General features: G+C 40.7%; 1 protein-coding gene across 1 annotated transcript in view; it reads left to right on the top strand.

Annotated features, from left to right (window-relative positions):
* The first annotated feature begins 10,664 nt into the window (after nucleotides 1-10,664).
* nrip1b (nuclear receptor interacting protein 1b) overlaps nucleotides 10,665-12,499 on the top strand; it is a 45,718-nt gene continuing 43,883 nt past the window's right edge. The window contains exon 1 of the mRNA XM_086131490.1: nucleotides 10,665-10,947. The gene's annotated coding sequence lies outside the window, so the exon portion shown is untranslated. The remainder of the gene's footprint in view (nucleotides 10,948-12,499) is intronic.

The raw sequence follows: 12,499 nt of genomic DNA, 5'->3' as shown, positions 1-12,499 counted from the left end.
AGCCGCGGGTTGGCCACCCCTGACCTACAGCAATGTTAACGACTAAATATGGGCACCATTTGAAAATGCTTTGAATTGAAACTGAAATGTAACATTTTTAAAAATTATTTCACTAATTACAAGCAACATTCATTTCAAGTTACTTCTATTCAGCCATACAAGTATGGGTTCCATGAAGTGTAGATGCAAAGACAAAATGTAGTTAAGACTAGAATGAAAAAAACAATGCCATGTTAAATTTACTCAATTTTATTTCATGAAGAGGTTGCACAAAATAAAAGCATCTGGATCCAAATACTGGACTTGTTTTGAGTTGTACGCTATGTATAAAATGCGTCTGGCTCCAGATGATCTTACTTCATTGAACCGCTTGATGAAATGAAATGTTGCAAATTCAAGACACCATTTTTTTTAGTGTAGATGAAGTCATCATCATCAAAATGTTACGGATGTAACCAAGCAGTGGTGGTTTTGTGAGCAAGGTTGATTGACTTGCAGTTAAGACATGTAAGGGTGAATGTATCTCCTTTGTGGGGGGGAGGGGGGGGGGGTGAAGTAAAGTCAGGAAAGTTACAAACATAAATTTAAAGAGAAAGTAGTTAAGTTGGCAAAGCTGTCCACCTTCATCCAGTAACATCTTCCCTGTTGAGAAATCCAAACAGTTTGTCAGTCAGAAGCATACATTATTTGTCCAAAGATCAAGTCTAACCAAGCGCATGCAAACCTGAGACATCACAGATGTGTGAAAATAATCTTTGTGATGTATACTTAAGTAAACAACCTTCATAGACAAACTCACATGCACTTGAATCGTCTAAACCAGCCCCCCTCCTCCCCCCAACATTTTTTTCACCCTGGACCGATTTATACAAGTAAATACTATTCATGTACCTCCGTCGGGCCATGGGGGATAAAATAATAGCACAGTGAAACAGTGAAATACTACAAAGTGCCCCCTGGGGATTAATAAACAGTATCATTTTTAAGTTATGATCCTACATACGGTAACATCCGTGCTACTTGCAAATGTGCAGGATCAGGAGATGAGATGTTTGCTGTTGTATTCAAGTGGCTCCTTGACGAGCTAATAGTGGCTAAACATGGTACGTTATGGGGGTGGGATATATATATATAGTGTATATATATATGTGTGTGTGTGTGTGAAAAATGATGGACTGACGATAACGGACAGGTACCCAGGCCAGACCGGCAAAATGTTGTAAAATATCCACCTCTGTTTGTTTCTCCACATTAATAGGTCCCAAGGATAAATGTTACATAACTTTCTAGGTACATGTGGTATAAAATGAATGTAAGTGCTTGAGCAGGATGGCAAAGAGAGTGAGGGATAGAGAAAGAAATAAGAGAGACAGGTGGGGGTGCAGGGAGGGGATGAGAAGGATAGACTTTAACTGTCTGAAGGACGAAGCTACTGACCCGTGGATCATTCCGAGGATTGCCTTTCAGTCTCGGTGCAAGGTCAGGCTGCTTATTTTACCTCAGTGTTTTCGCTAATCTGTTTTTTGTGTGACACAAACAAACACCAACCGCATGCACATACACGTGAGTGACACACGGGCGCACACACGTATGCAGATGCCAAAACTAAGCCTTCCCATACAGCCTTGAAAGAAGCACAGCCAATGTAGGATTTCCTATCAATAAACATTAGATGTGCAGGCTTTGTGCCTACATGAGTATGGCACTTGTCATGAATATCAATTGCTGGAAGGTGGTCACACACTGCTAATATCTGGGAGACAAGAATGTAAAAAAAAAAAAAAAGAAGAATATTCAGCTCTATTTTCATCCATTGCCGTACATCTTAGCGTCAACGCATAATGAGCTCAAAAATCTACCTTTGTATTATATTGACAACGCTTAAAGAGCTGACAGTTGTCGTTGCTTGGCAGCTCATTAGTAGCTACACTACATTCATGTCAACACATTTACTGACAGTCAGGAGGGGATGATGAAGCCAAGGCCATCCCAAGGGACGAGGTAGCATCTGTGGAGGAGATGCACCGATGGGCGCCGAGCTCCCGCTGAATGGTTCCGTGGAAACGCAACAACATGGAGGCAAGCCTACTGTCCTAATGTGGTCCGCTGGTATGGTTTGCACTTTGCAACTAAGGGACAGGCCAAAATGCTTATTTGTGTGTGTGTTGATGTCAGTATGTGTGTGTGTGTGCGCGTGCGTGTGTGTGTGTGTGTGTGTGTGTGTGTGTGTTTATGCATGTGTGGGTTAAAGTGCCCCAGCATGTTCCATGCTGATCTGATAATGAGCGAGCAGGGTCAATAAACGGCCCCGTGGGAACGGCAAGTGGTGGAAGGGTGGAAGAAGGATGAGGGCCTCGGGACAGCGAGCTCTGTTGTGACTTATCTAACTGATCACCATACGTGTATGAGTGACAGTCTGAGTGCATCGGGGACAGTAAAGTATCTCTGTCCCTGATATTTGACTCTTTGGCTCTTCCCCTGGTGTGTCCTCTTTGTCAAGCATTAGTCAAAGAAAGGGGCAAGTTTAGTGTGAAATTGTCATCAACTGAGCAACTTTAACCAAGAGTTAGTCTTTAAAGTTGAATCTAAATATGTGTAGGTTGACTATAATAAGCAGAGTTGGGCAGTGGCGGTACTAGTCTAGCCACATTTCTCGGTAGCCTGGTTGTAGGTGTCCTGTTTATTTATTTTTTAATCATCAAATAGCTTTTCAGTAGCAAAGATACATTTGTGATCAACTCTAAACAGTTGCGGTTAAAAATAATTCTGAAGGTGGACCAACCCATTGGTTATTTTGTGGACCAGCTCAGCTGGGTTCGGTTATGGGTATAACTCCGGATGTTGGGTTGGGATTGTACTGTATACCCCGAAATGGTTTAAATGTGACTTGTTAGGTTAATCTAGTGTGACAAATAAGTGATATAAAATATAATCAATTCTAAACATTGACCTAATTATTTATCTCACTGTTTTCCGGCCCTCCTGTGATGTCAAGTGGTTCTGAAACATTATCAAACAAGGCCACAATGTTACTTCTGGAAAAGTATTGATAATATGAAATAAAATAGTTTTTTTTAAATGATGAAACCAAACAAGCAAATATTATCCATTCATCCATCCGTTTTCTAATCCGTTTATCCGCACGAGGGTTGCGGGTGTGCTGGAGCGACCCCAGCCGTCTTCGGGCAGTAGGTGGGGGACACCCTGAAATGGTTGCCAGCCAATCGCAGGGCACACATAGACGAACAACCATTCGGGTTTAGGGTCAATTTAGAGTGTTCCATTAACCTGCCATGCATGTTTTTGGAACGTGGGAGGAAACTGGAGTACCAGCAGAATACTCACATAGGCACAGGGAGAGCACAATTCCACACAGGAAGGCCGGAGCCAAGATCGAACCCATGACCTTTGCACTGTGAGCTCGACGTGCTAACCGGTCGACCACCGTGGTGCCCAATATGTGAACTTTCAAATATATATCTTGGAGTGTATTGTAGAGAATTAAAATAGGGCAAAGGCAGGTGGGGGGCTAGTGGCATGAGTCATCATGCTTGCAAATAGCTCATACTGAGTAAGTAAACAAGTTACAAGAGTCATCAACCACCAGAATAAATTGGACCATCTCACAGATAAGTAATAGAATACTAATAGAACTTCATAGAAGCATGCCAGACGTGTCAGTGAGAAAACTCACGTTTACATTCGTGACCTGAAAGACCAGCTGAACTGAACTACTTGATTAAGTGGTTTGAATATACACACACATAAACCCACAAACGCAAGGAAAATAACAGTGTCACTTTGATCCAGTGGGTCAATATGAGCAACAAAAAAAAAATTCTTGCATGTTTGTGTGCCAAGGGGATGACGGAGGGCTCACGAAGAAAGAAGTGGGTCTTGAGCACAAAAAAAAAGTGTGTTGTGTTGGCAGGCATATCAGTCAAATCCCTTGTCAGTTCCGTGGCCCCGCCTTTACCATCTGATATTCAAATGCATCAGGAACCAGAGGAGAGCTCCTCCCAGACCACCCGCAGAATCACCAGGGATTAGTCAAAGAGAACCAACTGGGTCAACAAGATGCCGGGCTGGTGCATGTGCAAGGGGACAACTCACCCACACAGGAGTCGGCCTAGTCCTGTCTGCTTTTCTATTCACATGTGTGAATGAACTCTCTCAAATGCTGAAACGCAGAGAGACAGCTACACTTACGCAGTGACCTGCTTTCCCCCCTACTTTGACAGTTATCCAAAAACAACTCCAAAATTCCTCTTGATTTTTCTGTTTCAGAACAGGCGGGTACGGTTTAAAGCATTAGCTATGAGGACAGGCGCGGGGAGATGTCAACATTCCCATTGCTGTCATCCGCCTTAAATTGGTTTGCTTTGCTTTTTTAGTAGGTTAACGGAAGATTATGAAATGGATCATTTTGGTAAGTGTCGCGAGCTTCAGAGATAAGAACTCGTTTTACCCCCTTAAAAATCACACAATGTGTGTGTTTGGGTCTTGCTGATTATTTGAATAACAACCGAGTTATGTCATCGTCGTGCTTTAACAAAACACCTCCAACAAAATGGTTAGTTTGTGAAGCTGTTGTTGTTTCAGTGGCCTGTTGTTCCAAAGCAGGGGTGTCAAACATACGGCCCGCGGGCCGGAACTGGCCCCCGAGGGGGTTCGATCAGGCCCGCGGGATAATTTAAAAATGAAAAAAAAAGCATAAAAGACACAAAATGAATATTTTTATTAAGATGCAATTCATGTATTAACCACTAGTCATTGTTTTCTCTTTCGTTTGTAAAGTGTAGGTGGGGGTTACATTTAGATTTCACATGCACATGTGTAAATGGTTTAAAAAAATCCTTTCTTTATAAATCTTGTTTAATCTTAAAATGCATGACTATATTTTTAAATACTAATTGTTCAAGTTTTGTGCCTTTGTACAATCAGTGGGATCAGTTGCACTGCATATATGTGAATGATAAAATTAAATTGCACATTTGTCGAAGGAAATCTAAGGTGTTTTATGAAATGTTAGGTAAATGAAATGTAGGTACATTTCAACATTTTCCTCATGTACTTGTGCGTCGCTATATCAAAACAAAGGAAAGACATATTTTGGTTATTTATAGCAGAGTATGGTATAATTTTAATGGTCTGGCCCACTTGACATCGACCGAGGCCGTATGCGGCCCACAATATGAAATGAGTTTGACACCCCTGTTCCAAAGTAAAAAAAAAAGAAAAAGGTCTTGCAGCCTCACTCATGTGCCAGCAGCGGAGTAAACGACTGTTGAATGGGAAAGAAGACACCATACTCACCGTGAGGGAATGCTATCCTTTTGCAAAGCGGCTCGTCAAGACCATTCGATGCACAAGCACAAGCAGAGAAACCCAACACGAAGCTGTTGAACTAAATAACACCGACATACCTGAATGGGGACTAGTAGTATCAACTATCTGTGCGTCACAACCCCCCGTGATGACCTCAGTCAAATATAATTTTGCTTTTCCCGGAGCACTCGTCCTGGGAGTGAAATTTCAAATAACTCATCTCGTGCTGATTAATTCTCAGACTACCAAATAATGTAAATCGAGACAGACGGCAAAGCGCTGTACCAGAATTGTCTATCAGGCCACTGTTTTAATCTCTCTGACACACTTCAAGGACAAAAGCAGAATATTTACTGAGATGACTGAGATGGCTGTTTAGCATGTCCGCCATAATCCAGTCATAATCACTCTTGTTTGTTTATTTTGCGCAGAGGTCAAGCGCTTTTTTTACCCCTCCATCTACGGTTTGTTGCACCAATAAAGACAGCTTCACTCATTAATGAACAATCTACTCATCAACAATCCATTGCTGAATCTGGACAGGAAAAAAAAAGCAATGTCATTGTGTTTTATGTTTGTCAAGATCTTATTCTAACCTTTTCTAAGTTCATTTGTTGAGATAAGATTGGTGTGTTTGAATTGCTTTCACTCAATACACTATATGGCTCAGTAAATGTTCATTTTGAAGCAAAGATTGTCAAACCCGTTTAGGTTTCAGCTGTCACTTGGGTTTTGCAGTGTCTTATGGCTTAAGATGAACCTTCCCTGCGGTGTGAGGGGAATGTCACAACTGTCCCACACTGATTTCAGTTCAAAGGTTACAGTATGGTGTGACTTCCAAAGGGCCCTCCTTCTGCAGCTTGCACCTGCCTCCTCCCAAAAGGAGCCCCCTTGCTCGACTCGAAAACCTTCGGAGTCACCGTGCCTGAAACTATGGGTAGAAACAGGTCAGAGGTGGAAGGTTAATGTCTGCTGACACCCGGGCTCCTTTCGTCTGAGACAATCAGGCGTCCGAAGCTAAACTCTCTTCTTGTTTTCACTGCTGGACCAGGAGAACACGAGTGCCGAGCACACCTTTGACCCCCACATTCATATGTTTTCCAATTCTGGTTTTTGTTGACCTTTAAATGTGGAGTAGAATACAGTTTGAGTGTATTACAAACATAATTCACATAACTGCACTGTCCATCCAAATGTTTGAATGCCCCAGTAATCCAGTGAGCTGGAAGCAAAGCGGAAATTTAGATAGCGGTAATGAGCTACGTATGTTAGCTTTGTACATGTTATGTATGCTAGCTAAGTACAAGTTATGTATGCTAGCTATGTACACATGTATACAGAACACATTGTGCTGAAAATATTTATTAGTCCTTCTTCTTCCATTTCTTTCGATTTGAGGTCATCGCGCTGTGCCATTTTTGTTCATCTGTGCCTATCGTCTGCATCCTCTTGTTAAACAGCTACTGCCCTCACCTCTTTCCTCGCCACATCTATCAACGTTCTCTCAGGTCTCTTTCTCGAGAGTTCATTTCTCCTCCCAACATCTGCATCTCCGCCAACTCCTATCATCGCTTCAATGCCATTTACTTGAAACCGTACATCACGGTCACAACATGATGCAAAACTCCAAAGGCACCTTTCAGAGTTGCTTGCCTTCACAGGTCGCCTTTCCATATTTCTTCTTAACATCCCCATTACGAATGATTGCTACTTCTTGTTCCATAAAAGTCACCTCTTCAACTCTTTCTTCATGCTTTTTTTCCTCATTCATCAACCCCCTGAAAGTATTTTTCCATCTATCCAACACATTACTGGCACCACCTGTATCCTTAATCACCCTAACCTGCTGCACATCCTCCCCATCTCGAGCACTCTTCCTCTTCCAGGCCAACCAGTATAGATGTCGCTCCTTCTTTAATATCCAATCTGGCATAAGTCATTTACCTCTAGTTTGATCTTTTCCATCTCTACCCTGGCCTAATAAGACAACAACACGTATTCTTGTCTCTTGCAATATTGGTATTATATCAGAGGTGGAAAAAGTTGAATTGGAACACCCCTAATTTTAGAGGTAGAAATATAAGTTTAGGGGTTACTCCCGACCTATTTGGTATTTTTCAACTCTTTTCAAACATTCTTTTCTCTTCGTTTTTTTTATTTTTTAAGATTTTGTGTCAGGACAAATACATTTACTCAGACACTGCATGTTTTAGGATTTCACATGTGAATTTTGACAAAAAATGTCCTTGCTTTTCCTTCGTAGCAAAATCCCAATCAGCACTACTGCGCACACTGTCCATCAGATCTATCGTGCCAGATTAAAGAAGGGTGATCTGAGTTTCTGTTAACCTTCATGTCATGACTTTTTAGCTCATGCCTTTTGTTGCCAACAGCCGCAGTTGTTAGCAACAAAACAAACATTGCAACCAAGCCTGTTAACATCGGGGCACAATCCTTTTTTCCTCCGTCCCTGACAGAGAGCGTTTAAATTACATACATAAATAAAATCGCGGTGAAATGTTTTGTGTTAGTTAAAATCTTTTTCTCCACCTCAGGTCAAAGGACAGAGTTCTCCGAGCCACATTTCTGTGAAAAGATTCAAGGGCAAAGTTCAGCATGTTGGGGGGAGGAATGAAAGGGAGGATATTGTATCTCCATTTATGTGGCATTCAGGGTTGGAGTTCAAAGATGAAAGGTCACTCCAGTGCAAAGGTTACTAGGCGAGATACCATCCAAAACGCTGAACCAGTCAAGTTCCTCTAACTTGAGGCTTATCGTAATGGCTGAAGCACACCGCAATAGAACTTGCGGCGCAATAAGATTCAGGGGGAAGGGTTCGGGGGGTGGGGGGGTCAAAAAAGAAAAAAAATGGCACAACGGCAACTTTTTATGTATCCGACTTTGGTCAGGGCTTGAAGCAGACTTTTTACTGTGTTGTAGTCAATCATGCAAATTGCTGGAAACACCCGGTGTGAATTCTAAAAAAAAAACATAATAAACTGTAGCAATGTGGCCTGCTAATGCAGTTGCTGTTTATGATACTGACTTTGACCTGAATTCATCCTGTTTAAACACTAGTACGAGGTTACACTAGGTTAGAAGGGGCAGGCTAAATATAAGTGTGCACGATGACAGAGCTGTTGGGAGGCGTGTGCACAAACTACTACTTGTACTACTGCTATTACCCATACTACTGTTACTGGTGATAGTACTCCCATTTTAAAATGAGACAAAAAAATAAAAAGACAATGTTTTCTTTTTCTTATGAAAACACTTGATGTTCCCCTGGTCCTTAGAGACATTTTGTTCAAGGCCATGTTGACATGACAGACTACAGGCCAACAGACTCGCTATCACAGATTCGCACAAGATGTTTGTGGGGAAGGGGGGAAAAAAGTGCATTTACAGCATAATTTCGAGATATTCATCATAATGATCACTTTTTAAACCTATACGAGGTCAATGAAAATGGTTCTGTGGGCACATCTGTTGTTTTTGAATGACTTCTCACTTTAGTGACATGCTTTCACATCTGGGAGCAGCCTCAGTTCCCCAATCAAGGGCACCCTGCGGGATTTGTGAAATTCGTCTTTTATTGGTTACTTTGGGCTGAAACATGCAGCATATGTTCGGGAAGATGGCAGATACGTACTTTCATATGTTGGAACGCAATCCAATGATTGATTTTAGATACAGTGCACTGACAGAAAGCTTTATTGGTCATCATCCTACTGTTCTAATTTAACCCATTCATGCACAAATAATAATAACCTACATGAGGATTTTTTTTTCTCAAGTGTTTTTTATTAGTCTTTAGGCATGAAAATAAATAATGGCAGTGGATGGCTACACACATAAGGGTCCATTGTAGTGGTTGATGCACATCTGTGACATTATGATGAATTAATATAAGAGAAACCAACATATGAATAGCTGTCCATTCTAGTCACCGCTGTCCCTGAAAGGGTTAATGGGAATATTGTAATTCTATCATCTAAATTAGGATGTTGACCTTAATGCCAATCGGTCTTGTACTGTTCATTATAAATGCTTAGGTGATGACATACAAAGGAGTTTATTAACAAAGGCATCAGATTCATAGGTGAAGAGAATACAATGTGTTGCCCGAACAACAAAATGTGAAAATATGAGAAAGGAATAATAAGAATGGAGATTGTTACATATAAAACAGAATTCAGATGGTAAATATGCACATGCATGGAGGAGCCTTTGGAGCCTACACTTGTGCACCAGTTATTTTTTTAGTTAATTTTTATTTCCGATTTTCACTCCAAATATAAAATCAAGAGCTGACTGTGGCACATATATATATATACAGTATATATATATATATATATATATATATATATATATGTTCACTTTCGAGGTTTTGTGCACTTTGAAAACAAAATAAAAGACTCATTTATTTTAATAATTTAATACAGTAATGGGTTTGTACGTTTCAGATTATTCCAATACTATGAATGATCTCTTTTGCAGAACATAAAGTTTAATGCAACAATAGAATATTCAGTGTTAAAAAAGTGGTCATGTTGTCAGTCTTTTTAATAATTAAATATTGATTTTAAGATGATTTGGGGGGGGGGGTTCTGCTTTTATTCAAAATAAGTAGCACAAATTCCAGAATTACCATGACAAATGGAGTTCCAAAATTTAATAAATCAGACACTGATGGCACAGCGATGTTGTAAGTCTTTTTTTTCCATCCAAAAATGTTTTACGCTGGTTAGGGGGTACCTTGTCCCAAAAATATTTCCCAGCGAGTACATCATTGAATAAATGTCAAGTATATATAGCAAAACTAGGAAGAGAATAATTCTTCATCTCGAACCGACTTTTTAAAACAATAATAATAATCGTTATGATTATTACTGTTATTATTGTTGCTAGTATTGTTATTGTGGAGGTTTACCCTGTATTTTTTCTTTACATTTATCCAGATTTTTAAATAATCACCCCCTATTTCTTTGATTTAGAAAAACGTTTTTCCATGCATAGTTCTTTGTCTTACTACATATGATGATTAACTTCGTCACATCAGTTGACACGAACCTAATGACGTCACTGTTGCTTCATGTTCTATTCAGTCATGTCAGAGGCATTCTACCTTCAAACAAAAATACGTTATGTGTAACGTTAAACTGCCTGTGCGTGCTGTATTTAGGATAGATAATAGATCAATGGAGGACAAAATGAACGAATAATCACCCCTGCGTCGTCCATCAAGCGTCTTTCCTTTTTTTTTATTCTTACGTGTGGGTGGTGTAAGTGCGTGTTCCTTTAAGGGTGGTGTCAAAGCAGCAAGCGGGGAGGAGTGCGATTGTCGCCGCTCTGTGCTCCACGGAGAGGGGACACCGCGAATAAACAATTCACACAGACTCGCCACACGCAGCACACCTCCGTTCGGACTGTTGTGGCACGAAAAAAAAGAGTCGCGGAGGCATTTCTGGACTATGTTTTGATTTCGAAAGCCCGACTCGCCATTTTTTGGTCTCGTGGCCGGAGTGACAAGACAGATGTATGCCGTTTTCAATGGATTTGCTGCCCGTGCCGAATATTAATGCGCCTCTTCGACTGACTGTGGGCTGGACACCGCAGGTAGGAAATGAACCACGAGAGAAACACAGTCACATACACCGGGATTAAAGAAAAATACATGGTTACTCACAACAGACGCGGTACGGACCGTTCTGCTTATTATAACGTATTTTATTGAGATTAGTCGAGGTTTGTTGTTTGAGTGTCGTACGGCGAGCGGAGCGTACTGATGTATCACCGAAAATGCTGCATGTGATGAAGTATAAAGCCGCCGAAAGACGCGATCTGCATCGCCGAACAATAAACTAGTCCCGGTCCAGGGTATTTTGTGTGTAAAATATTAATACAAAGAAATTACAAATGAATAATGGATTGTTAACTAGAAAGCCACTGGAAAAAATGAAAGCCACGGCTGCTATTGGAACGTTGCTGTCACAAATTGATCATAGGGGCTCTGAGCATCACCGTTGTTTGAACGTCAATGCCATCCCACCGAAAGGTTGTTATTAGTCCTTTGAGTGTTCATGAATTTTTTTCTAGTTACCGCAGTTCATCCTTATCGGTTCAAACATCACAGGCAGCCTCAAATATTTGAGAGTTTTTGCACCTTCGGTGGGGTGTGGGGGTAGGGGGGGGGGGCAAAAATGAGATGTTTGTGTTAAAAGATACAATGACATTAGATTTGTAATGTACTAAATAGCAAGACTCAGAATTCACTCATTAATATTTTTGTCCAGATTTTTGCTTGGTATTGGTCCCAATCAATTTTTTTTGTCTTGCAATTTTAAAAGTTTTTGCATTACAGGTTACCTACTCAGTGACAAGTGAAGAAGTACGTTAACAAAAGAAAAAAAAACCTTTAAATGTGATCCACAAAACCCAATAATTCATGGATTAGGTCATGATCCGTGAATGGAATTTTTGTCCTGCCTTCTAACTATAAAATAGATTTTAAAAATATGTTTATTCTTTCTTGTGTTGGTGAAGTGCATCCTGTAATGTTTGTGTCATCATGACGTGTTGCCAGAGTTCAAAGTTTTGCGTTGTGTAAGTCACAGCCTATGACTGGCCTTTGCGTGGGGTGGTGTGTTTTCTTCAATGGCCTGTTGCTCCATTTGACTTCGGCAGAGAACAGCGAAAAGGTCATGCGCTGAGGTTTGCGACAAGTTACATTAAAGAAGGCAAAGTGGTCTTAGGTTTGAAAAGGGCACATTTGAAAGCCTCCCAGCAGTGGCCTGCTGTTGCAATAAAAGAACAAAGGAATGGTGTATTCAGTTCATGTGCGAACCTTCCACAAACCTAATTCAGCATCAGTCAAGTTTAGAATAATGTAGAGAGGAGTCTTAACTTCTTTAAAAGCTGTGTCTGGGGCTCTATACCATTTAGCCTTCCTTTTGTTGAGCATTTAAGCCGCTTAATTATTTGACCTGAACTTAGACAAGATTTTCAAGGTTGTTCATTTTGCCCTTTGTAGTCACAAGAACCAAAAATCTCTCCATTCAGAGCCAAGCTTGCGAGTTGTACTTGTGATGGAGTAGTCTGTGGCTAGAGTCTGTGTAGTGTGGGTAGGTTGAGTTGAGTTATCGGCTATTAAAATGAAAGTTGCTTATGA

Source organism: Hippocampus guttulatus, chromosome 15, assembly GCF_054856545.1.
Source record: "Hippocampus guttulatus isolate MCC_2025c chromosome 15, RoL_Hgut_1.0, whole genome shotgun sequence".
NCBI lineage: Eukaryota > Metazoa > Chordata > Actinopteri > Syngnathiformes > Syngnathidae > Hippocampus > Hippocampus guttulatus.
The sequence above is the reverse complement of the archived record's forward strand: the minus strand, read 5'-3'. Positions and strand labels throughout refer to the sequence as shown.